This window comes from Amblyomma maculatum, chromosome 4, assembly GCF_055883805.1.
Source record: "Amblyomma maculatum isolate TAMU_Amacu chromosome 4, ASM5588380v1, whole genome shotgun sequence".
NCBI classification, from domain to species: domain Eukaryota; kingdom Metazoa; phylum Arthropoda; class Arachnida; order Ixodida; family Ixodidae; genus Amblyomma; species Amblyomma maculatum.
Window position 1 is genome coordinate 135,912,880 of NC_139347.1, and position 12,838 is coordinate 135,925,717.

The following is a 12,838-nucleotide window of genomic DNA, read 5'->3' on the forward strand; positions in this document are numbered from 1 at the left end:
GCTCAGGACACCGCAGAGCAGGGTATTTTGGTCATCGCACAATCCAGTTACCAGGCCGCACAAACGCGGCCAACCGCCGGACGAGCTGGCCCATTCGCTACCCCTCCTGCCCGAAACGACAAAGGTGTCATCGTCACCGCCTGCTTTGCACGAGTAAGACCCGGAGAACACTACGAACGCAGAGTGAGTGCAGTGCCGTCAACTTATTCCTTTGGTCAAAGTCAACGAGACATTTTGTTTCGTGTAACCGTTTCGTTTCTTCTACTGTTCGACGACTCGGTCCTACGGCTGTTATTACTGCCAGGTCTCCTAGATTATAGACTTTGCGATCATTGGGAATAATAACAATAATACAAATCAGAAGACGAAGACGCGATTTGCATTAAGCAGTGTTTGCAGAGATGCTGCCTCAGTGCAAAGTTACAGTATCTTTCTTTCCTCTTCAATTTCTCATGGCGCTACATCCTTGATAAGCAATCTGCTGCCAGACATGCCATTCCTGAATTCTACAAAAGTAAGCCTTACGTTGATGTTGTCAAGCGTGTTGTCTCGAGAAGTTACATACTTAATTGCCTGGAGCGACCGCGCCCGCCGGCTGGGGAATAAATGTTTTGCAAATTGTTCATGTGATGTACGAAGAATAGCATGGTCATGCTTGCCTACTTTCACCCCTTATTCTTCAGTGGATATCAGTTTTATTTTTACCGTTAACTTGTTCACATCAGTCAGTAAAATTCTCTTTTGCTGACATGGCAAAAAGATGACTTTGGTAATTGTTGGAAATGGCAGGGAAAGAACTGCGTTGTTATCGGCTGCTATGTTAGAATTTGCTGTCTAATTACTCATGCGGACATATTGGATGCAGTTACTTGAGCGTTGCCATATTTTTCTTCTGCATAATGATCACCAACCTTGCAGTAAAGTTGAAACAACGAGTTAGCTTCTTGAAGTAAAACTTGCTGACGAGCTATTTGTTACATAATACCCAGAAATGTGGCGCCACAAACACAAACACATGTGAAGAGATACAACACACGCGCACACTACCAACTGTAATATGGATCTGAACACACTTCCTCTTCACCACTCTTCTTCTACACCCACTCCTCCTGCCACTCCTCCTGTCATGAATACAAACTAAAAAGAGCAGTGACAGGATGGCAAAACAACGTATAGCCACGTAAAAATTATAAACGATACGCAATAAGCAATACTCACATCTTTAAGAGGCTAGATGCTACCGTCTGAAAAGGGCAGCTTATTTTCTGATGGCATTTATTTGAGCAATGCAAATAGCCTCGAATATTTCACTCCGTCCGTTCTATCCTGAGCTTTGGCAAGAAGCATAGTTTGATGAAACAATATAAGGCAGTTTTTTGCAATAGCTACAGCGTAGTGGCAAGTTACCGCCAATGTTGCTTTTCAGTGTAACCTTGTGCTCACGACGAAAGTTGTGGCGAAGGCAGGTCCCAAAAGCGGTTTAGCGGTGCAGCAGCGTAGCCACAGGTTGGGGGGCCACACATTGAAATTACGATATTATATTACTATAAACAAAACGTATGAGTCAACATAAAAATATTCTGATAACTTTCCTTGTGCATGAAGGTATTTTATTAAAACATCTTAATTTTTAACAATTTTGCAACACTTATTGCGGCCCCCTTGATGTTGCATCGGCCTTGGAGAGACTTTGCAGAACATGCTAGGTTCTGCAAAGTCTGCAGGACCTGCTAGGAGTTGGTCACCCTGGTGCAGTAAGTCGCCGCAACCTCTTAAGATTAGTTCCATAAAACCCCAGCCCTCAGTCACCAGCAGCTGCGGAACAACTGGCCATGGCGGAGGTCAGGCCTGTGACGCAGCTGGGGGTGCTAAAAATTCCTGGCTCCGCTGGACAGGCCGCCATTGGAAACTGACCCTGGCAACGTTTAACGCTAGAACCCTAGCTAGTGAAGCTGTAGTTTAGCAGTGCTGTTAGGGGAACTAGAGGGTATGAAATGGGATTTCATAGGGCTTAGTCAGGTTAGGAGGCCGAATGAGGCATATACTCTACTGAAGAATGCGCATTTACTATGTTATCGAGGTTTACCGAAGAGGCGAGAACTAGGAGTAGGTTTCCTTGTGAATAAGTATATAGCGGGTAATATAGATCAATTATATAGTAATAATCAGAGGGTGGCAGGCATCGTAATTACCCTTAATAAGCGGTATAAGCTCAAGGCTGTACGCTTATGCACCTACATGTAGTTATAATGACCAAGCAGTTGAAAGCTTCTACGAAGATGTAGAATCGGCAATGCGAAAAGTAAAGACGCAGTATACTATACTAATGGGAGACTTGACAGTAAAGGAAAGAAAAAAGCAGACAGAAGACCAGGCAGTAGGTGACTACTGCATTAGTTTAAGGAATAGCAGGGGGGAGCTACTAGTTGAGCTTGCAGAGCGTAATAAGCTAAGAATCATGAATACCTTCTTAAGAAAACGGAAGAACCGGAACTGGACGTGGAAAAGACCTAACGGGGAAACTAAAAATGAAATTGACTTCATACTGTGTTCAACCGCTGCCATTATGCAAGATGTAGAGATAATCGGGAAAGCGCGATGCAGTGACCACAGGATTATGAGGTCCCGAATTAGCCTAACTCTGATGAAGGAACGCAACAGATTATTAAGATAGAAACCCATCAACGAATAAGCGGTGATGGGGAGGGCAGAAGAGTTCAGGATCTCGCTACAGCACTGATATTCAGCTCTAACCGAGGATGGCGACATTATCCAAGAAGCAGCGAACAATAACTTGAGAGATATCATTACTGAGTGCGCTGTAGAAGTGGGCGGTAGGATAGTTAGAGAGGATACCGGTAATCTGTGTAAGGGGACGAAAGATTTGATTAAGAAACGCCAGAGTATGAAAGCTTCCAATCCAACAGACCAGATTGGATTGGCCGAGATATCAAAGCTAATCAATAAGCGCAAGGTGGCCGATATAAGGAAGTATACCATGGAGAAAATTGAGCATGCTGTAAAGAACGGGGGAAGCCTTAGCGGTAAAGAAATTGGCCTAGGGACAAGGCGGGCAACGTCATCACATATATGGACAAGAAAGTCAAAGTAGCCGAGGACTTGTATACAGATCTCCACAGTAGCCAAAGTAGTCAGGACCGTAATGAGATTGGTGGTAGGGAAAAACGGCCAGACGTTCCACCAGTAACGAAGGACGAGGTCAAGAAATCATTAGAAACTATTAAAAGTGGGAAATCAGCTGGAGAAGATTAGATAACTACATTTGTTGAAGGACGGGGAATCGTGCTAGAAAAACTGGCCACCCTGTATACGCAGTGCCTGCTGTCATCTATGGTACCGAAACCATAGAAGAATGCAAACATTATCCTCATTCATAAGAAATGGGACGCTAAGGACCTCAAAAGTTACAGACCAGTCAGCTTACTGTTTGTTACGTATGAGGTATTTACTAAGGTAATCGCTAATAGAATTAGCACAACCTTAGACTGCAATCAAACAAAATATCAAGCAGGTTTTCGAAAACGGTACTCTACTATCGATCATATCCATGCCATCACCCAGGTGATGAAAAAATGGTCGGAATATAACCAGCCCTTATACATAGCATTCATGGATTACGAAAAAGCCTTTGACTCAGTGAAAACCTCGGCGGTGTTGCAGGCATTGCGAAATCAGAGGGTAGACGAGCCGTACGTGAAAGTGCTAGAAGATATATATAGTGGTTGCGCAGCAACCATAGTTCTGCATAAAGAAAGTAACAAAATCTCATAAAGAAATGTGTTATGGAAAGAGACACGATCTCCTTCTAGTACTATTCACAGATTGCTTAGAGGAAGTATTCAGAGACAATTGGGATAGGAGCAGTTAGGGATAAGGGTAGATGGAGAATACCTCAGTAATCTGCGATTTGCTGATGACTCATGCTAAGTAGCTCGGGGGATGAACTGCAAATAATGATTGATGACCTAAACAGGAAAAGTAGAAAGGTAGGCTTGAGAATCTGTATGCAGAAGACAAAGATAATGTTCAACAGCCTCGTGAAGGAACAGCAGTTTACGTTAGGTAGCGAAGCACTGGAACTAGTAGGCGAATATGTCTACTCAGGACAGGTAGTAACCGCAGATCCAGACCATGAAAGGAAATAACAAGAAGAATAAGATTAGAATGGAGCGCATTTGGCAAGCCCTCGCAGATTACGACTAGCAGCTTACCGCTATCGCTCAAGAGGAAAGTATACAACAGTTGCACCTTACCTCTACTCATCTATGAGGCTGAAATGTGGAGGCTAACCAAGAGGGTTCTACTTAAGTTGAGGACACCGCAGAGGGCTATGGAACGAAAAATGGTAGGGGTAACATTAAGAGATAGGAAGCGTGCAGGTTGGGTAAGAGAATTACCTCAAGTTACTGACAATTTAGTGGAAATCATGAAGAAGAAATGGGCATGGGTAGGACATGTAGTGCGAAGAGAGGATAACCGATGGTCGCTTAGGGTAACAAACTGGATTCCAAGGGAAGGAGAGCGTAGCAGGTGGCTGCAGAAAGTTAGGTGGGCGGATGAGGTTAAGGAAGTTTACAGGGGTCAAGTGGATGCAGCTAGCACAGAACCGGGTTAATTGGAGAAATATGGGAGACGCCTTCGCCCTGCAGTGGGTATAGTCAGGCTGATAATGATGATGATGATGCATATGTACTGAATCCGACAGCTACTAATTGCTCTGCTGCTTATTCTTTACCTTGCAGGATCGTTCACCAATCCCACCAATAAAAAGTGGTCACTTGACAATTTCTCAGAGCCTAGCTCAAGCAGCTCCAAGGCCGTAACAACAGACTGCAAGGACGGCTGCTCCAGAGCTGACGCATGATGACTTCTGCCGAAGTGGTAGAAACTGTGCGTGAGCATGTGACCGCAGCTCTTGCTGCTCTTGTAGAGGCTCTCTTGTAGATGAGCAACAACAGCAAATTTGGCCATCAATGGTTGAGCCATAGCATAGTGTTTGCTTTAGGTCTCAACTTTGAGTCCTAAAAGTTACAGGTATTGCAGGTAACTCCTAATCTTCCGTCCATTAGATCTGTGTTTCTCTAGCTTTCGTGTGTACCGCTGAGGGTGGGGTTTTATCCCGAAGTTTTCAATTTGATCAAGAGAATGGAAGCGTCTTTTCCGCAGAAAGACAGCGCTTGCACTATAATCTCCGATGAAATAGATGTTGCAAAGAAATTGTCGTGCAACGCAGTATCAGACAGATTTGAATGTCTAGTATTGAAGTGTCTAGTAAATTACAAGAGCGAAATCTTGCATATAACGTTCTTGTGTTCATCGCCAAAGGAATATGCACAACGGGGAAGCATCCTCTCCGCTATTCCTTTGGGGATAAAGCAGCACTTGCTAGTGTTCTGTCGGACCGTCTTTTCCAGTGCTACAACTTTCTCGCTGCAGCTGGATTACAACCTGTGGCTGTGGTTTGTGATCAGGGGAACTAAAATGTATCTTTATTTTTGAATCTAGCAAACACTCAAAACCCATACCTACGCATCATTGGTGAACCACTAACCTTTATTTTTTGATGCTCCACATTTACTCAAATGCTTGCGCAATATGTCCTTCAAATATGACTTCAGAAGATTAAATCAAAACTTCATACATAGGACAGGCTTACGAGAGGGATAGAGAAATGCAAACTCGGTACTTTCCAAAGCTGAGCGACCGTCATTTTAATTTGACTTTTCTTTTAAAGATGTCTCTGAAGATCGCAGCATGGGTATTCAGTAAGCACTCTGCTGCTGCATTATGCAGTTGGTAACATTTCAGCAGTTGCCAGCAGAGGCTATCAACACATGCGAGATTTGTTGAGAGAAAAGATAGACTTTCTGAGAGCCTAAATATATCTTAAGAATATGGAAACTCACCCTATTCTGTGAAATGTGTAGGGAGCCTGTCCACAAACAGTTCTTGAAGGACTGCATTGCAGGTTTCGAGGATGTTGAAGTTCCAGGCGGTGCACGGCAGGCTCCTATCATCCGTGACTTCCACCAAACTATGAGAGCTTTGCTAATGTTATGAAACCACTTAGGCTCTCGGTATAGTTTAGTATATCTTCTAACCAGTCATCTGAACCAGGATACACGTAAATTAACTTTTTAATTATTAGATCAAAGCCTGGAGCAAGCAGCAACTCGTCTTGCCAACAGTGTCGAGCAGCATTCAGGCATCTTTTAGTTAGCAACCTTTTCAAATTGTCAGAAAGCAGTAACTGTGCACAAGACATGCCACCTCTCCTGGTGACTAACCCAGATTCTTTTTCTACACCTGCTTCTTCTCCTGTTAGAGCCGCTGCATCGTTCACACTTGCAGTAGAAGTTTCGCCCAAAGATTACCCGTCTGCAATTGCAGAGAACAACATTGTCCACTTTGCTGGCTGTCTAGCACTTAGTTTTTGAATGGCCACAGGTGTGCTACAAGGTCACACAAATGCGTGTTCAGGCTAGAGAGCAAAATCATTGCCAATCAGAGCCAGTGTTCCTAAAGGAAGGAGACTGGTAGTATGTATGTTCCTGCATCCAATTTTGCAGAGGCATGCTTGGGAGCAGGGTTTTGTTACATCTTCCTACAATATGGTGGGTAAAGGACATGTAGACCTTAGTCAGTAATCCGGAGGCCCCGTTGGCTCACAGAGTAACATAGCTGAAGCTTGTACACGTAATGCGGAACCAAACCTCATTTATTAAATCAGATGCTATATATATAGATACATATATACACCCCCATCTTACAATACATACATACATACATATATATATATATATATATGTATAGTACAGTCCCATGACACAATACATCCAATCCAAATCTAGAGCACACTCGTGGGATAGTCAAATGAATATTCATTACACACAAATGCCATCAAAATTAACATACTACAGTCTGTGTATAGTGCTTTATGCAGAGGTAGGAAAATCTCTGGCTATATGTTGTTGGTGAGGGTGAAGCTGCGTTGTTTTGCTTGTAGAGGAATGTTGGACTGCGTAATTAAATAACTAGTAAATACGCTTTCAGAGTTACTGGCTCCATTATACTTATAGGTCGAATTTATTTCATTACGTGTGCTACATATCTCATATGGATGTTTTAAGGCCTTGAATGTGTGAATAAGGTCCTGTCTTCAAAGAATTTCAAGTTCGGCATTTTAGCTCATGCCATTCTTCACGCTTGGTGTAGTGCAAGTTTGTGTCTCTGTCGAGAGCTCTGTATTGTCGCAGCACCTAGGAGTGCTGCGAGATGACTATATGAGATGATGAGGTGGCTATATTTTAATGGTGCAGGGGGGACAAATGTTCATTACATTTTTTTTTACTGCCGCATTAACGTCCAGCAGCATCACTGTGAGCTGTATTCTATGTATCCTTTAGGTGGATCACAACTGCTTCAAATTATGGACCCTGAAGAAGCATGTCTTAAGGTTGTACAGAGACTCAATGTATGCTCTAATGCTCCTGTGCTAAGCACATTTGTTTATGCTAAAATTTACTGGACCTTTGCTTTGAAAACTGCTGTATTCTTGCCGCTGAAGATTTGAAATGTGAAGAGTAATCCCAGTGCTCTAGGCTGCATGTGTATCTTAATGCGCCTACTTTCAAGTTATTTTTATTTCATTTTCAGCCGTCATACCTTTGTTTTCTGTACACGTTTCTTAATTGGTGATGTTTTGTGGCACTTAAAGCTTTTTACATGCCTCCGCTATGATCACTGAGATGATTATAGCCCGCTTAAACAGCACTACTGTTTGTGCTGACTGCGACATGCATTTTCATTGTTTTGTATTTCTGCTGAGTATGTAACCAATTGCAAGGTTGATGTAAAAATTCATGAAAATGAAAACCATGACTGTACACTTAGTACACCCTGTTGCGAACTGGGCACACAACTGGGCATGGCTGTCCGGTTGCACCAATGTTTATGGACCACATTTTGCTGCGCTGAGGGACAAAGTACATAGCCAAAGTACTTGCGGGCTTATAGTAGTGTTCGCGTTATGACTTTGCATGCTTAGTCTACGTTTGGAAGTGTTGCTGCCTTTTTATGCCGCCACCTTTACCAACCACTTCCATTATGCTGTAGCAATTGTTCATAAACAAGGGTGTAAACAACAGTCCGATGAAATTAAAAGCTACGCTAACAAGACAAGGACGAAGGAAAGGCAGAATGCACACAAACACATCTTGTTCTTTTTTTTGTTGTGGTTGTTGTTATTGTTGAAAAATTGGTTTTATTCAGACTTGCAATGGTGCCTTTTTTCACTGCTTTTATTCTTTCTGACAAGGCTTGTATGAGCAGCTTCTGTGACATGGTTTTGTTTACATTGTTTTCCTTTGTCGTAGCCTGGAAAAGGGGTTCTGTTTTACTTTGGGTCTTGTCTTACGTTACTGATTTGTATTCGTGCATTACAATTAGAAGGTTGTTTCTGATCATCCGTTAGACTGGATGACTTTCTGGTTTTGGTTTACTTAGTGGGCCGGCTCTAGTTAAGTTTATCATCTTTGCAGTAGAATTTTGCTCTTTCGTGTTGATTTAGTGCACTCCACTGCTTAACGTGCTTGTTGCTTGGAATTTTGTGATTGGATAGTAGCGGAAATCACGTGTATATGTCTTGGTTTTCTTCACGAATTAAAGTTGTCCGTAAATAATTGCGTTTGTGTCTGTCCTGTCTTTCCTTCGTCCTTGTCTTGTTAGTGCAGCTTTCTATTGAATCGAACTATGAATCAATTAGCCCGACAAGTTATACTAAAACAACAGAAACTCGAGTTGTATTAGATGGTAAAAGTTGGTGCGCGCTGAAAGGCAGCACCCATCAAAAGATGCAGGCTCCTCAATAGTACACAGCGGTTTTATAAAACGACAAGTTTATAGTTCGCGCCAAAATAAACATATGAGTGAAGTCATTCAACATCATGGCCCCCAGACTTAGGTGGCGCTGGAGTACCCATGAGCCGCCATGTTCTGAACGTATGGGCGTCTATGGAGCCTTCGCTACCATGGTACTATACCTTGTGCTTTCGGCGCGCTCATTCAAACATTTCCCCGTTTACCCTACATACACTTTACCGCACGTCGAGGGTATATATGGGTACCATGACGAACGAACTCCAGTACGCCCTCTCACCATCTCCACAATACGAGTCTCGCCCCATTGACAACGCGGCAGCCATTTCCGAACCATACCACTCGCCACAACCCGTCAGCTACACGGCCGTCATTCCCGAACCTCATCACGAGCCGCAACCGCGACCTATGCGGCCGTTCTTCTTCGCCCGCCGGCAGACCACGCCCCACCGAGCTCATCGAGCCGTCAGAGCACACACAATTCTTCGCGGAGCCTCAGTGGGCACCTGACAGGTGCTCGCAACCGCGTCGAACTGTTATGCGGCGCTCTTATGTCAAGCGACCACTCTACTTCTGATGCCGACAACCTGGCCATGCGTATCAGCACTTTCCATACCGAGAAGAGGGCAGGCCTTTCCCCCTGCATCTGTTCGCCGCCTTCTCGACGATGGCTCTGCCCAAATCGAAAATCCTCCGCTCAGCAGGGAAGCCAACTCACCGAACTTCCTCCCCGCTTGACACAGCCCACTGCATTATACTTCGCCGACACGTCGTAACGTTACTGACATCAGCGAACCGCGGAACCCGAGTCCTCGCCGGGGCAACAGTCGAAAAGTTTCAAAGCCCTCAGTACCGCTGCTAAAGCCGACCGCCCCCGTGATTCTGATGCCGGTGTTCACATTGACAGTGCCGCACTACTGCCGAAAATGCCGCCTATACAGTACCGCCTAAAATGCTGGACCAGATAAGCAGCCCCGACGACGAAAATGACAGCGCCAACGTTGCCGCACTTCCACCGCAAGTGCCGAAAGAAACGAGCAACCCAGACGACGTTGCTAGCGCTGACCTCGCTGTTTATACTGAAGGTCAGGAGGTATACACTGTTGTGGATACCGGGGCAGACATCTCAATTAGCTAAAAACTGGCTGAAACGCTACGTAAGGTAAAAACCGAATTAACAAGGCCAGTAATAAGTGCTGGGGCACCGACTGGGAAGTTCCCTGCCCGGATAAGAATATGAAACACAGTGTTCGTTGGTAGCTTTGCTTTTGTCCCTGACTGTTGCAAAGACGTCATCTTGGTCATGAACTTTCAGCGCCTTTATGGGGCTGTAATCAGCATTTGGAACAGCGTCATTGCCTTCAACAAAAATCATGGAGGCCTTCGTTATGCGAAACTGCCCCTGATTTCCTTAAGCGTCGACAATGAGAGGGTGACGTTATCTCCGCGATCATTCTCTCTTGTTGAAAAGCAGTACGACGTGGCGCATATCAGCAACGGCGCCGCCGAACAGCCAGCCACCCCAATACTCCGCCGAGGTGTTTCTATAGCTCGAGGGCTAGCCAGCTTGGTCATTGGGCACACCGAAGTGCGGCTGACAAACTTCAACGACAAACGTCGGGAAATTTCGAAAGACACAACTGTGGCCTTTATCGACACTGATATTTTCCTCAAACACTGATATTTTCAGTTATAACTGCAGAGATATTATTTGCTGAGGTTAAATCCATGCAAGAAACAAGATTGATTGTTGGTTCAGTTGCATTTGTGAAACACATTTCTATGCTGCTGGCTACTTTTCCACTCGGAGTAGCTACGCAACCGTAATATTTATCTACGGCTCTATTTTTTTACACATATGGCAGTCGTTAGGCGCCTGTAGTTCTGATTGATTGTCAAAACAATCACCTGTTTCAAATTTGTGGCGCGAAATCGCGGTCTGTCGAAATGGTTTTTTTCCGGTGACGTAAAAAAGGGCGTGAGCGTGTAAACAATTTTTAGCAGCGCTATTCAATGCCTGGATGGTATATATAAGTACCTGTGGAGGGAAAAGGAAGGAAGGTTGGTAGTGAGTAAAGCGCTTACGCTTGTATTACGAATGGTGTGAAATGAACTGTCCACTACCAAGAGCCGCATCCTGAAATCTGATTGGCTAAAGTTGTGTGGTGGGAAATAAGTCATGCATAAACATTATATGATGATGTCAAAATGACGTATCATTACGAAAAAGATGTATTGCTATGAATGACCAATGTTGGGCGCCACATTTCGGATGATTTGAGGCGACCGTGTAAACTTACATGGCGAATTCGAGGTGGAGTATAGATGGATGTTAGCTCACCGCAGTTTAGTAGAGTTTGGTGGGTGGTGAAGTAAGTTGAGACATCTTGTTGAATTTGCAAAAAGCACTGAAACAACGTCATAAAGGTAATTTCTAGCTGCTCATCCTTTTAGAGGGATAATAATAAAGATGGACATTTACAGCCGCTAGAGGATGCTAGCTGCCCTCCCGTTGCAAACGCTTCGCCCTCGGAGAGAAATCATCGATCAGGGCTGTTCTTGCCAAGAGCAGAAATGGCTGCCAGCCAAATCAAGCGATTGATCTGCGCGAGACGAGGCATCTCCGAGATCACGCGACGCTTTCTAATTATCCGTCTGGACGGTTTGTGACAACGACAATCTGAGGGGGCATATGATGCGGTGGCTGTGCAAGGAACTTCGCGGCGACAGCCAGCGAGGGATACTGGCAGCTTCTATCTAAAAAAAAAGAATGTATGTGTCCTGTACGTTGCACGATCGCTGGCCACGTGTAAGGTGTATTATGTAAAGTTTTGCTCATGATAAGCCGACAGGCTGGTCATTGCTTTTCAGAAAGACGAAATAAGTATTCAAAAGCCCGTTATTACGTTACCCTCTAATCATATCATGTTGGTAATTTACGTTTTGTTTTCATTGCTTTTTAGTACAGCCAGAAACTAATCTTCCTTTGTTGCTTTGCATTTTACAGTTTCGATAGTAAGGGATGCGCGCATGCGGCATTGCCCTAGCTTCATGCCATGATTTCCTCAGTCATCTTTCGCTTTCTTTATTATACGTTTGTCCTCTCTGCACGTGTACGGTAGCCTACTGGGCATCGCCTAGTTAACCTCCCTGTCATTCCGTTCTTCTGCTTTGTTACTCTTTATAAGACATATTTCCCGTTTCACATGAGCCTTTCGCATGCCAGCTCATGAATATTTAACCGTCTAGGTGTAAAGCCCAGCGTCTGCCTTCCACATTGTCGGTAATGCTGTGTGTGTGTGTATTTGTGTTTGTCTGTGTGTGTGCGGAAGAAACAAAATCGGCTCTTTTCCGCGCTCTGCACGACTCAAGCTCACACAAGATGTTAGGAACGGAAGCAGACTTGCTGATCTGATGGTAGCTGTTCACAATGCCGTTGTTCGAAAAAGGTGGAAAGCACATCCAGTACCTAAACGTAATTGACTCTTTGAGACTTGGGCGTTGTCCTCGAACGTAGGACATGGACAATGCCGGCTGCGCGGGCGCCTCTTCTTTGGTGCAGGAGCTACTTCGCAAATCTGTCGATTCCTTCTGGTTACGATGTGGTCCTTAAATATTTTATTTTGCTGCATTTAAAAGCTGTTGATAAGTTAACGTGAGAGTTCATTGGCGCTTATAAGCAACAATGCTACTTTCCGCTCCCATTCTGCGTCAATGTATTAAGAATACTCCGTTGCCGTTCTTGCTCTTCAGTTGAAATTCTCGCAGCCTCGGCGCGAGTAGCTGCTGCCGAATGTTTGACCGCAAGTATGTTATGACACACTGCGACCGCCAAGCCACATTATATTTCAATCGCCCTCACTGCACACTGAGGCTTCCGGATCGCGGAATGCACCGCAGCGACTAGGAGGAGGGGAAAACTTTATTGAGGAGAAATTGG